Source organism: Neoarius graeffei, chromosome 11, assembly GCF_027579695.1.
Source record: "Neoarius graeffei isolate fNeoGra1 chromosome 11, fNeoGra1.pri, whole genome shotgun sequence".
NCBI classification, from domain to species: Eukaryota; Metazoa; Chordata; class Actinopteri; order Siluriformes; family Ariidae; genus Neoarius; species Neoarius graeffei.
The window spans coordinates 48354020-48365629 of NC_083579.1; positions in this window are offsets into that span (position 1 = coordinate 48354020).

Here is an 11610-nt window from a genome sequence, read left to right on the forward strand (position 1 = left end):
TTTTCACCCCTGACCAGTTTGCATGCCTGCATGCATATACAGTATCATCTGGGCCTATTTAACCTAAAAAGTTAGTTTTTTGTTAGTTTAGTTAGTTAGTTTTGTTTAATATATAAATATATTATATAACATATATATAAATACATAATTATATAAATCATTATAAAGTAATATCCTATTACCACTTGTTTACGTAGGCTATGGTGCAGGGACGTGCTAGTGAACATAACGTGGTTACACAAATACAGTATGCTACTAATAATAAATTTCGACTTCATTTTTTAGCCTACACTACACTTTTAATGTAAAATTTGTCATGTTGTTCAAACAAATAGCCACTATTAACAGTCGGGAAATATTGCACCTTATCAAACGGCAGTGAAGCGCAGACTTCGGCAGAAGTCAAATAACTTTAATCTGGTAAATAGGCCTACTTTCAGACTCAAAATGGTCCACTCTAAGCCATAATGTCAAACCAAATGGAAGAATGAAGGTGATTCTGATAAATGTAAAGACAGTTAAAAAAAAACAATATTAAATCATGATTTTAAAAGCTGGTGCAATAATTCAAACACTAATAAATTGGAAAAATTAGCGCGTTCAAGTGCGCACTAAAGGCCGAAACGCATCTTCAATTGATATGGTTATAAACAATGAGTAATAGCTTAAGTGTAGTTTCTTCTCATAGTTTGAATACTAGTCTTTCATTGTTAGAGCAGATTAATATCTTGCCGTGATCAGTGAGTGCTCGGGGAGGTTCATTTCCACCTGCGCTTTGCGCAGCTCATTTCTCCGAAGCCAGCTGTGTGCAAACGCAGTGTTGACTGCTCGGCAAACTCCAAACGCTCGGTCTGTACTGGCCCTCTGTTGCGCAAGCGAGTTGGTTATGGCCAGGTTCAAATTGTGCCCAAAACAACTTAACCACGGCCATTTCAATTGCCTGATGGCTGCGACAATATTCGCCCCGTTGTTGCAGGCGATCTTTTTCTCCTCTATTTTCCATTCGGCAAGTGTCTCGCGCAATGCGTCTTCTAAATGGTCCGCTGAATGTGTCTCTGGCATGAAACTCGTCTGCAGGCATTTGGACTGCATTGCCCACTCTCGGTCCACATAATGTACGGTAGCTGACATATAGGGCATCATGTTGCAGCTGGACCACATATCCGTTGTCAAGGCCAAATATTCCACATCACCTAGCGCTTTTTTTTCCTTTACGTGCCAAAGCCTCGGATGAGTATCTAATACTTTTAATAATAATAATAATAATATATTTAATAACGTGGTATTAAAATCCCCCGCCCACGATATCATCGTCCATCACGATGTTTGCACTGTAAACATCGTCGATGCCAATTAAGGGGACATCGCACAGCCCTAGTTTGTAGAAGATCCTCCTGAGTTTCTCAGATAGACCAGAAATGTAGGGAATGACAATGTTCTTGCATTTGTTCCTATTATCATCCTTGTCCGTTATGTTCCTTTTTATGCTCTTTAGGAAAGCCCAGTTGGGATAACCGCAATTCTGAAGTGCTTTCTTGATATGATTCTGCTCCTTCTCTTTCCCCTCTATAGTTGTAGGAATGTTCTGAGCCCTGTGTTGCAAGGTCCTAATGACCCCCAATTTATGTTCCAGTGGGTGGTGAGAGTCGAAAAGTAGGTACTGGTTTGTGTGTGGGGGTTTCCGGTAGACCTCGATACTAAGGCTTCTGTCTTGTCTAATGTGTACATCACAATCCAAGAAGGCTAGATTATTCCCACTGACATCCTCCCAAGTGAAGTTGATGTTGCTATCCATTGCATTGATGTGTTTCGAGAAAGCTTCCACCTCATGGATTTTGATTTTAACCCAAGTATCATCTACGTATCTAAACCAATGGCTGGGAGCAACTCCTGCAAAAGTGGTCAAAGCTATATGTTCCACTTCCTCCATGTATAAATTGGCCACAATAGGGGACACCGGTGATCCCATGGCGCATCCATGCTTCTGTCTGTAGAAACTTTCATTAAACTGGAAATAAGTGGTAGTCAGGCAGAGGTCAAGCAGGGTGCAAATCTGATCCGTGGTGAGGTTCGTTCTATCCAGTAAGGAGCTATCCTGAAGAAGTCGTTTTCTTACAGATTCGACTGCTTCTGTGGTGGGAATGCAGGTGAACAGAGAAGTGACGTCGTAGGAAACCATGGTTTCATCTGAATCTAGTTTGAGGTCTGCAACTTTAGTAGCAAAATCTTGGGAATTTTTGACATGATATGGTGTATTCCCAACCAGAGGAGCCAAGATGGTGGCTAGGTGTTTGGCAATGTTATATGTGACCGAGTTTATACTGTTGATAATAGGTCTGAGAGGAGCGCCTTCTTTGTGAATCTTGGGGAGTCCGTATATGAGAGGCACGGCTTCCCCAGGGTACAATCTGTAGTAAAGAGATCGGTTGATGGCTTGGTCCTTTTCTAGTTGTTGCAAACAGCTAACAACTTTCCTTTTGTAACCACTTGTGGGGTCCCTCCTCAATGTTTCATAAGTGGTTGTATCACTGAGGAGACTGGTCATCCTGGAGTGGTAGTCTGCTGTGTTTAGCACCACTGTGCATCTCCCTTTGTCAGCAGGAAGGATGGTGATGTTCCGGTCTCTTTGAAGCACTGTTCGAGGTCTACCGGAAACCCACACACACAGACCAGTACCTACTTTTCGACTCTCACCACCCACTGGAACATAAATTGGGGGTCATTAGGACCTTGCAACACAGAGCTCAGAACATTCCTACAACGATAGAGGGGAAAGAGAAGGAGCAGAATCATATCAAGAAAGCACTTCAGAATTGCGGTTATCCCAACTGGGCTTTCCTAAAGAGCATAAAAAGGAACATAATGGACAAGGATGATAACAGGAACAAACACAAGAACATTGTCATTCCCTACATTTCTGGTCTATCTGAGAAACTCAGGAGGATATTCTACAAACACAACATTCCGGTACATTTCAGACCCAGTAACACCCTGAAGCAAAAACTGGTCCACCCTAAGGACAGAATACCCAGACACAAACAGGACAACGTAGTGTATGCAATTCAGTGCAGTGAGGAATGCACGGACTCGTATATTGGCGAAACAAAACAACCGCTATACAGGCGCTTGGCTCAACACAGGAGAGCCAGCTCCTCAGGCCAGGACTCGGCTGTCTACATTCATCTTAACAACAAAGGACACTCATTTCAGGATTGTAACGTATGCATTTTAGCCAGAGAGGATCGTTGGTATGAGTGAGGAGTTAAAGAAGCCATTTTTGTCAACCTGGAACAGCCATCACTGACCAGAGGTGGGGGTCTAAGACATCATTTATCAACCATCTACAATGCGGTCTTGGACACTCTTCCCAGACGGCTGGGTGTACGCCAGGACCTAGCTGTTTTCGGTGACTCACAAGAGGACAGAGAGAGTCAGCTTTCCATTGATCACCCTAACGGGCAATCCTTTGATCACCCTAATGACTCGCCGTTCACACCCAGCCTCCAGTGACCCACACCAACATGATGCCTCAACGACACCTTAGATGAGCTTGTCATCAGAATTCTGATTCTGATCCAGGAGAGGATGATACTCCCTATTAGTCAGACAGAACTGAGGAAGCCTTTCGGACGAGAGGTGAAACGTTTTCAAGAATCTTCAAGCAAGTCCAGTTGCCCTTTTCTACCACCCACAGTTTACTATGACCTGGATGATTAAGAATCTTCACAAACATGCAAACTCCACACAGAAAGGCCCTTGCCGGCTGCTAGGCTCGAACCCAGGACCTTCTTACTGTGAGGCGACATTGCTAACTACTACACCACCATGCCATCCTTGAGCCAAATTCAAAATACTATCCATCTATTATCTGTAGCCGCTTATCCTGTTCTACAGGGTCGCAGGCAAGCTGGAGCCTATCCCAGCTGACTATGGGCGACAGGCAGGGTACACCTTGGACAAGTCGTCAGGTTATCACAGGGCTGACACATAGAGGCAAACAACCATTCACACTCATGTTCACACCTACGGTCAGTTTAGAGCCACTAATTAACCTAGCCTGCATGTCTTTGGACTGTGGGGGAAACCGTAGCACCTGGAAGAAACCCACATAGACATGGGGAGAACATGCAAACTCCACACAGAAAGGCCCTTACCGGCCGCTAGGCTTGAACCCAGGACCTTCTTACTGTGAGGCGACATTGCTAACTACTACACCACCGTGCCACCCTTGAGCCAAATTCAAAATACTATCCATCTATTATCTGTAGCCGCTTATCCTGTTCTACAGGGTCGCAGGCAAGCTGGAGCCTATCCCAGCTGACTATGGGCGACAGGCAGGGTACACCCTGGACAAGTCGCCAGGTCATCACCAAGGCTGACACACAGAGGCAAACAACCATTCACACTCACGTTCACACCTACGGTCAGTTTAGAGCCACTAGTTAACCTAACCTGCATGTCTTTGGACTGTGGGGGAAACCAGAGCACCCGGAGGAAACCCACACAGACATGGGGAGAACATGCAAACTCCACACAGAAAGGCCCTTGCCGGCTGCTGGGCTCGAACCCAGGACCTTCTTGCTGTGAGGCAACAGTGCTAACCACTACACCACCATGCCACCCTTGAGCCAAATTCAAAATACAATTTTCATAATTTTGTCTCTGTACACCACCACAATGGATTTGAAATAAAGCCATCAAAATGTGTTTGAAGCGTAGACTTTCAGTTTTAATGAAAGAGGTTGAACAAAAACATGGCATTAACCGTTTAGGAATTACAGCCATTTTTACCGGTTCAAAAGTCATTGGAAAAACTAACAATTATAAATATTAGGGTTATTTTTAATAATTGGATTCAAATTCATAATTACTTATTAACTGAGCACAAGGTCTTTACGGGAAAATCAGCATCAACCGAGATCTTGACAGTGCAAAAAGACCGAAGTCTGATATTTTCCTCTTAAGGCCGAGCAAGCGAGGTTAATCGGGAGTTTATTATCTGGCTTTTTTATTCCTAAGATTAAAATAGACTGTCATTATAATGAGGTGTGGTGCTGCTTTCAGTAACATCATATTTGTAACGTAGCTGAGTCATGCATGTAGAATAAACAGCTAGCAGTTTCAAAACTGAATTTCTGTTAGTGGTTAGCGGTTTCTGAATGCTGTTCATTGTTCATTTCTTGAATAACTCAGTGACTCTTGTTTGTCTTTTTTGTTTCTGTTTTGATTTCCAATTAATCTTTTGTCATTTTGTTTGTTTTTTGTAGCATTAAAAGCCAGCACCTTGGAAAAAAGTCCATAATTATGGGAAAATACTACCCGCCAAGGAACTAGTGAAAGCGTATGATTTTAACGGAAGCAGCTCGTGCCACATAATAATTGGAGTTAATGACTGCCTGAAATCTGGAACCCATGGACATCAACAAAATGCTGAGTTTCCTCCCTTGAGATGCTTTACAAGGCCTTGAGATAATACTCCATCAGCTTTCAAATACTGCATGTTTGTGGGTCTTTCTGCCTTCAGTTTTGTCTTCAGTAAGTGAAAAGCATGCTCACTTGGGTTGAGGTCAGGTGACTGCCTTGGGATTTTAAGAACATTCCATTTCTTTGCCTTAAGAAGATCTTGGGTTGCTTTCACAGTATGTTTTGGGTTATTATCCATTTGTACTGTGAAATGCTGTCCTATCAGTTTTGTAGCATTTGACTGAATCTGAGCAGAAAGTATAGCTATATATATTTCAGAATTCATTCTGCTACTTCTATCAGCAGTCACAACATCAATAAACACCAGTGATCCAGTTCCACTGGCAGCCATACATGCCCATGTCCATCATGTTTTACAGATGACATGGTGTGATTTGGGGTGGCACGGTGGTGTAGTGGTTAGCGCTGTCGCCTCACAGCAAGAAGGTCCGGGTTTGAGCCCTGTGGCCGGCGAGGGCCTTTCTGTGCAGAGTTTGCATGTTCTCCCCGTATCCACGTGAGTTTCCTTCGGGTGCTCCGATTTCCCCCACAGTCCAAAGACATGCAGGTTAGGTTAACTGGTGACTCTAAATTGACCGTAGGTGTGAATGTGAGTGTGAATGGTTGTCTGTGTCTGTGTCAGCCCTGTGATGACCTGGCGACTTGTCCAGGGTGTACCCTGCCTTTCGCCCGTAGTCAGCTGGGATAGGCTCCAGCTTGCCTGCGACCCTGTAGAACAGGATAAAGCGGCTAGAGATAATGAGATGAGATGGTGTGATTTGGATCATGAGCCCTTCCTTTCTTTCTTCATACTCTTCTCTTATCATTCTGGTGCAAGTCATGTTTGGTTTCATCTGTACAGAGAATCTTGTTCCAGAACAGGGCAGGCTTTTTGGATGTCTTCGAGTCTAATTTGATTCTAATCTGGTTTTTCTGTTCTTGAGTGTTAAAATTGGTTTGCATCTTGAGGTAAACCCTCTGTATTTACTTTCATGAAGGCATCTCTTGATTGTTGACTTTGATAATGATAGGCCTATCACCTCGAGTGTTCTTGACTTGGCTAGATGATGTGAAGGTTTTCTTCACCAAAGAAATAATTCTGTGATCATCCGCTGCAGTGGTCATCTGTCGTCTTCCAGGCCTTTTGGTGTTGCTCAGCTCACCAGTGCATTCCTTCTTTTTGTAGAATATCCCAAATTGTTGATTTGGCCACTCCTAAAGTTTCTGCTATCTCGCTGATAGGTCTGTTTTGTTTAATCTAATGATGGCTTCGTTCATTTGCATTGACATCTCGCCAGACTGCATATCGAGAGTTTCCATGAACAGCTACCAAATGCAAATTCAACACTTGGAATCAACTTCTATCTAGACCGTTTATCTCCTTAATTTTTTTATGAACTAATGAGGAAACCAGCCCTAACTGGCCATGGAACTGCTTACCAGTCAATTGTCCAATTACTTTTGAATAATTGGACAATTTATTTTTGTCCAATTACTATATATATATATATATATATATATATATATATATATATATATATATATATATATATATATAATATTTATTTATTTGTTAAACCCTTTGAATTACATGAAAGCTGAAAGTATAATTGAACTGAACCACATCTTGATTGATTATTTCATTTCCAGTCCATTGTGGTGGTGTACAAAGACAAATAAGTATGTCAAGATGAACGATAGTGTCAGTGAGATTTAGTCCACACTCCATCTAAAGGGACTGATGCAGCAGCGCACTAGTCCTTGACCTCTCTCACTTCCTGATCTGTACAGTCTGCTCAAACATAAGATTTTAAATTGTCAACATTCATACCACTGACCATCAGTAGTATGATTCTTACTGTCACTTAGGGCGTATTCACACCTACGTTGTTTGGTCCAGACCAAACGAACCAAATTTCCCTTGGTCCGGACCTTTTGGGTTGGTCTGAATACAAACCACCGAACTCTGGTCCGGACCAAACAAGCGGACCGAGACCAAGCTGCAAGGTCGGACTCGGTCCGGACCAAAGGAACCCTGGTGCGGACCTTTTGGAGGTGTGAAAGCAGACCGGACCTAATCCGACAGTTTTGCTTTTTTGTACCTCGGGAGCTTCCGTCGTTTGTCGAGCATTATGGGAAACAGAGTGTTGACACTCCACCGCAAAGCGCAAACACTGTTTCGGTTGTCAAGGGAACCTTACAACAGTCGTTCAGTCATTCAGACCAGTGGTAGGCTAGACTACAGAGTACAAAAAATGAGTAGGGGGCAAACGTGGGCCGAGGAAGAAACCCATACCCTTGTGGATATATGGGCAGATGTCCACATATCTGAGCTTTTGGAGAGAACACACAAAAATGCCAATGTGTTTGCTGTATTCAGTGAGAAAATGAAGGAGAAGGGGTTCACGCGCTCCCCAGAACAATGTCGGCTAAAAGTGAAGAAACTCCATCAGACCTACATTAAAATCAGGGACATTCTTTCAAAAAGTGGCGGTACTAGCGACTTGCATGAAGAGCCAGAACTGTCACAACATGATGTGTGCTCATCAGCGCTATCCTCCGTGACTACTTTTGAACTTAACGCTTTGTGCGCATGTCGTCTCTGACCAATAGCTGAACGACCTCAGGGCGCGTGGCTTTGTTGACAGATTTTGGTCTGCTTACTAAAATGTACAGTGTGAAAGCGAACCGCACCAAAATGAAAAAAAAAAATTTGGTTCGGACCAAAGCAAGTGAACTATCGAACTATCCTGGTCTGAATACACCCTTAGATGACTAACTAGCTGAACCTACTCTCTGCCATCACCCATTGCAACATGATGTAGAGCAGTGTTGCATTCTGGGACTTTTAATCCAACATATGTTGTCTCCACCTATATTTCCAGTTATTAATCTCGATTGTAACTGCTCTTATGTTCCCCTGTGACGTCAGCATGTGACACAACCACTAACTTCTCACTGGAATAAAGAAAATGCAGCAACAACTAACAATTCTACACCAGAATTGCTAAGCACATCACAACTATTTTACAAACATTTATTAATGTGTTTCAGGGTGGACTTTTCCTTTAACTTTTTCGAGCATATTGCTAAAATAGTTATCTCTGCCAACTTTGTTGGAGGAGGTTATGTTTTTGCCTCCATTTATTAGCCTGTTCCCAACGTAACTCAAAAAGAACCACCAACATAACCACCAAAACAAAACTCTCCCACATAATAAATCAGGCCAGTAAAATAACCAGAACAGCCCAACTACCTCTGACTGAACTGTACAGGCTCATGAGGAAAAGTGATGAGGAAAGCCACCCTCATCACTGAAGACCCCTCCCACCCCCTGCACCACTCCTTCATGTTGCTGCCATCTGGCAGACGATACAGAACCCCACTGGCCCGGAAAAACATCATCTATAAGAAATCATTCATCCCCTTTGCAATAACTGTTCTAAACAGCACAAAATAGGTTGCACTATTTGTTGTTGTGTGTGAATGTGTTTGTGTGTTTTTAATTTCTGTTGAAGCCGTGTCTAAGATAAATTTCTGTTTTTTTTACTGAAGAACAGACAAAGTTTCTAATCTAATCTAAAAAAAAAAAGTAGTAAATGGATTTTGATGAAATTTTGAGGAAAGGTCAGCCATGGGCCAATGAACAATTAATTAAATTTTGATGCAAATCCAAATATTTGTCCTGGCAGAGGTATGCGCTCTACCAAGTGCCCTTCTACAACCCCAATTCCAAAAAAGTTGGGACGTTGTGTAAACTGTAAGTAAAAACAGAATGCGATAATTTGCAAATCATGGAAACCCTATATTTTATTGAAAATAGTACAAAGACAGCATATCAAATGTTGAAAGTGAGAAATTTTATTGTTTTTTTTTTAAATATATGCTCATTTTGAATTTGATGTCAACAACATGTTTCAGAAAAGTTGGAACAGGGGCATTTTTACTAGTGTTGCATCACCTCTACTTTCAACAACATTCTGTGGACATTTGGGAACTGAGGAGACCAATTGCTGTAGTTTTGAAAAATAAATATTCCATTCTTGCCTGATATACAATTTCAGTTGCTCAAGAGTTCGGGGTCTCCTTTGTTGTATTTTGCACTTCATAATGCGCCAAATGTTTTGAATGGGAGATAAGTCTGGACTGCAGGCAAGCCAGTTTAGCACCCGGACTCTCTTACTACGGAGCCATGCAGTTTTAACTAAACTAAAACATCTGTTTTTATTTATGTTTTACCCAGTGTCCCAAATTTTTTAGAATTGGGGTTGTAGTTTGTATTGTGTTCTGGCAGCCAGATTCAGATGAATTCACCGCCATCGTTTCACGGTGATATGTGGGCCAGATAAAGTAAGATGTGTGGGCCATAAAAAATTTTTTATTAGCACTTATAAAGATTGCAAGTAATATTAGCTTAATTAATTGCTAACTAATCTATGTAATACTGTTGTTATTATTGAGCTAGCTACCTGATTGTGTAAATATTTTGCAAAGGAAGAAAAAGAATATCTGAATTTCATATTTTTAATAAGCATAGATACATTATATTACACTAAATAAATAAATCTATCAATATTGTGGATTTTTGTCCATAATATGTTGAGTGGCCCCTTACTGACAAGTGGAAATTTACCCCATATGTATTGACAATATATTGAGAATTTCCCACAATTCATGAAATATGTTTTGTTAAAGTGAATTTTTTTTGTTTTCATGGACTCATAACATTTCAGTCGTCAGTTTATCTATAGCTTACGAGTTAATGGTCCCACTAACTCCTAAAAGTGAGAGAAATTTACCTTCAACCTTTTTTCTTGAGATAAGTAAACACTCAGGAGGAACATGTCGCTGTCTTTTAGCACTGGGCTTCACAGCAACAGTGACTTTCAGGATCATGTTCATTGGCCAGGTCTGTTGACACCACTGATCTCTACTTTTGCTTAAATTTTCTTCATCTACATGTTCGTCCAGTGTTGTAGTTGAGTCACTAAACCTCGAGTCCAGTCTCGAGTCCCCAGTGTTCAAGTCTGAGTCATTAAAAAAATTTGAGCTGAGTCAAAGAACAAGACTCCAAACGCACCATTTAACGGTGGCTATTTTCGTGCCATTAACATTAGTTTGTTCCTGAACATGACGTATGAACAGGTGAATGTGCATTCTCTTTATCAGGGAGTGTGAAGTATTCTGTCAGAGATGGTTGGGAGATGGATGTAAGTGCAGAAGCTGTGTTTATTAATATAAGTGAAGACAGGTAAACAATCCAGAATGGCAGGCAAAATTGTAAAACAGCGAAACAGGCAGTAGGTCGAGCAAGACACAAACAGGCTATCGTAGACTAGGCAGAATCAAAGAGGAGAAACAGGAAATCAGGGCTCAGGAACCCAAGCAAGGAAATAAGGCTCAGTAATGTCAATAACGCAACTCAATACTTTGCAAAGTAAGTGTGTTTTCACAGTTTTTATATCAGCGTGCTGATTGCACCTTAATCCTGTGCAGGTGTGAGTTGTTTACGGAGCGTGTGCGAGAGTCCACTTGGTGCGTGCGCTGTCCGGAGCACGCCCGAGAGTCTATTTTGATGCACGTGCCAAGGCGTGCAGGTGTGACACTCTTGGACGAAATTAGTATAAAAAATAATGTAGATATAAATGTCAAATTATTATGGCATGTTACAAAAAATTAAAGAAAAAATCCAAGTCCTCATCTCCAATTTAGGAGTCCGAATGCAGTTAGTGCACGAGTCCAAGTTTGAGTTATCAGTGCTCAAGTCCAAGTTGAGTCACGAGTCCTTAAAATTAGGGCACGAGTCGGACTCGACTCCCAGTCCTGGACTCAAGTACTACAAGCCTGTGTTAGTCTGTTTCCACTTTCCTGAAAAGTTTCCTATATTACCCACAATGCCATTCTATTGTAGTGGTGTCAGTGAGATTTAGTCAACACTCCATCTAAAGAGACTGATGCAGCAGCGCTTTAGTCCTTGAGCTCTCTTTGATATTTTACGTAGAGCTCAGTAGTAAACACACACAAGGAATTTGGTTCTGGAGTTGATGTCGCTTTAGCAATACAGAAAAAAAGGAGAGAGAGAGAAAGAGAATATGTACATGTGTGTGTTATGTATATGTAATATAATTTGATGTTCTTTTCTATTTC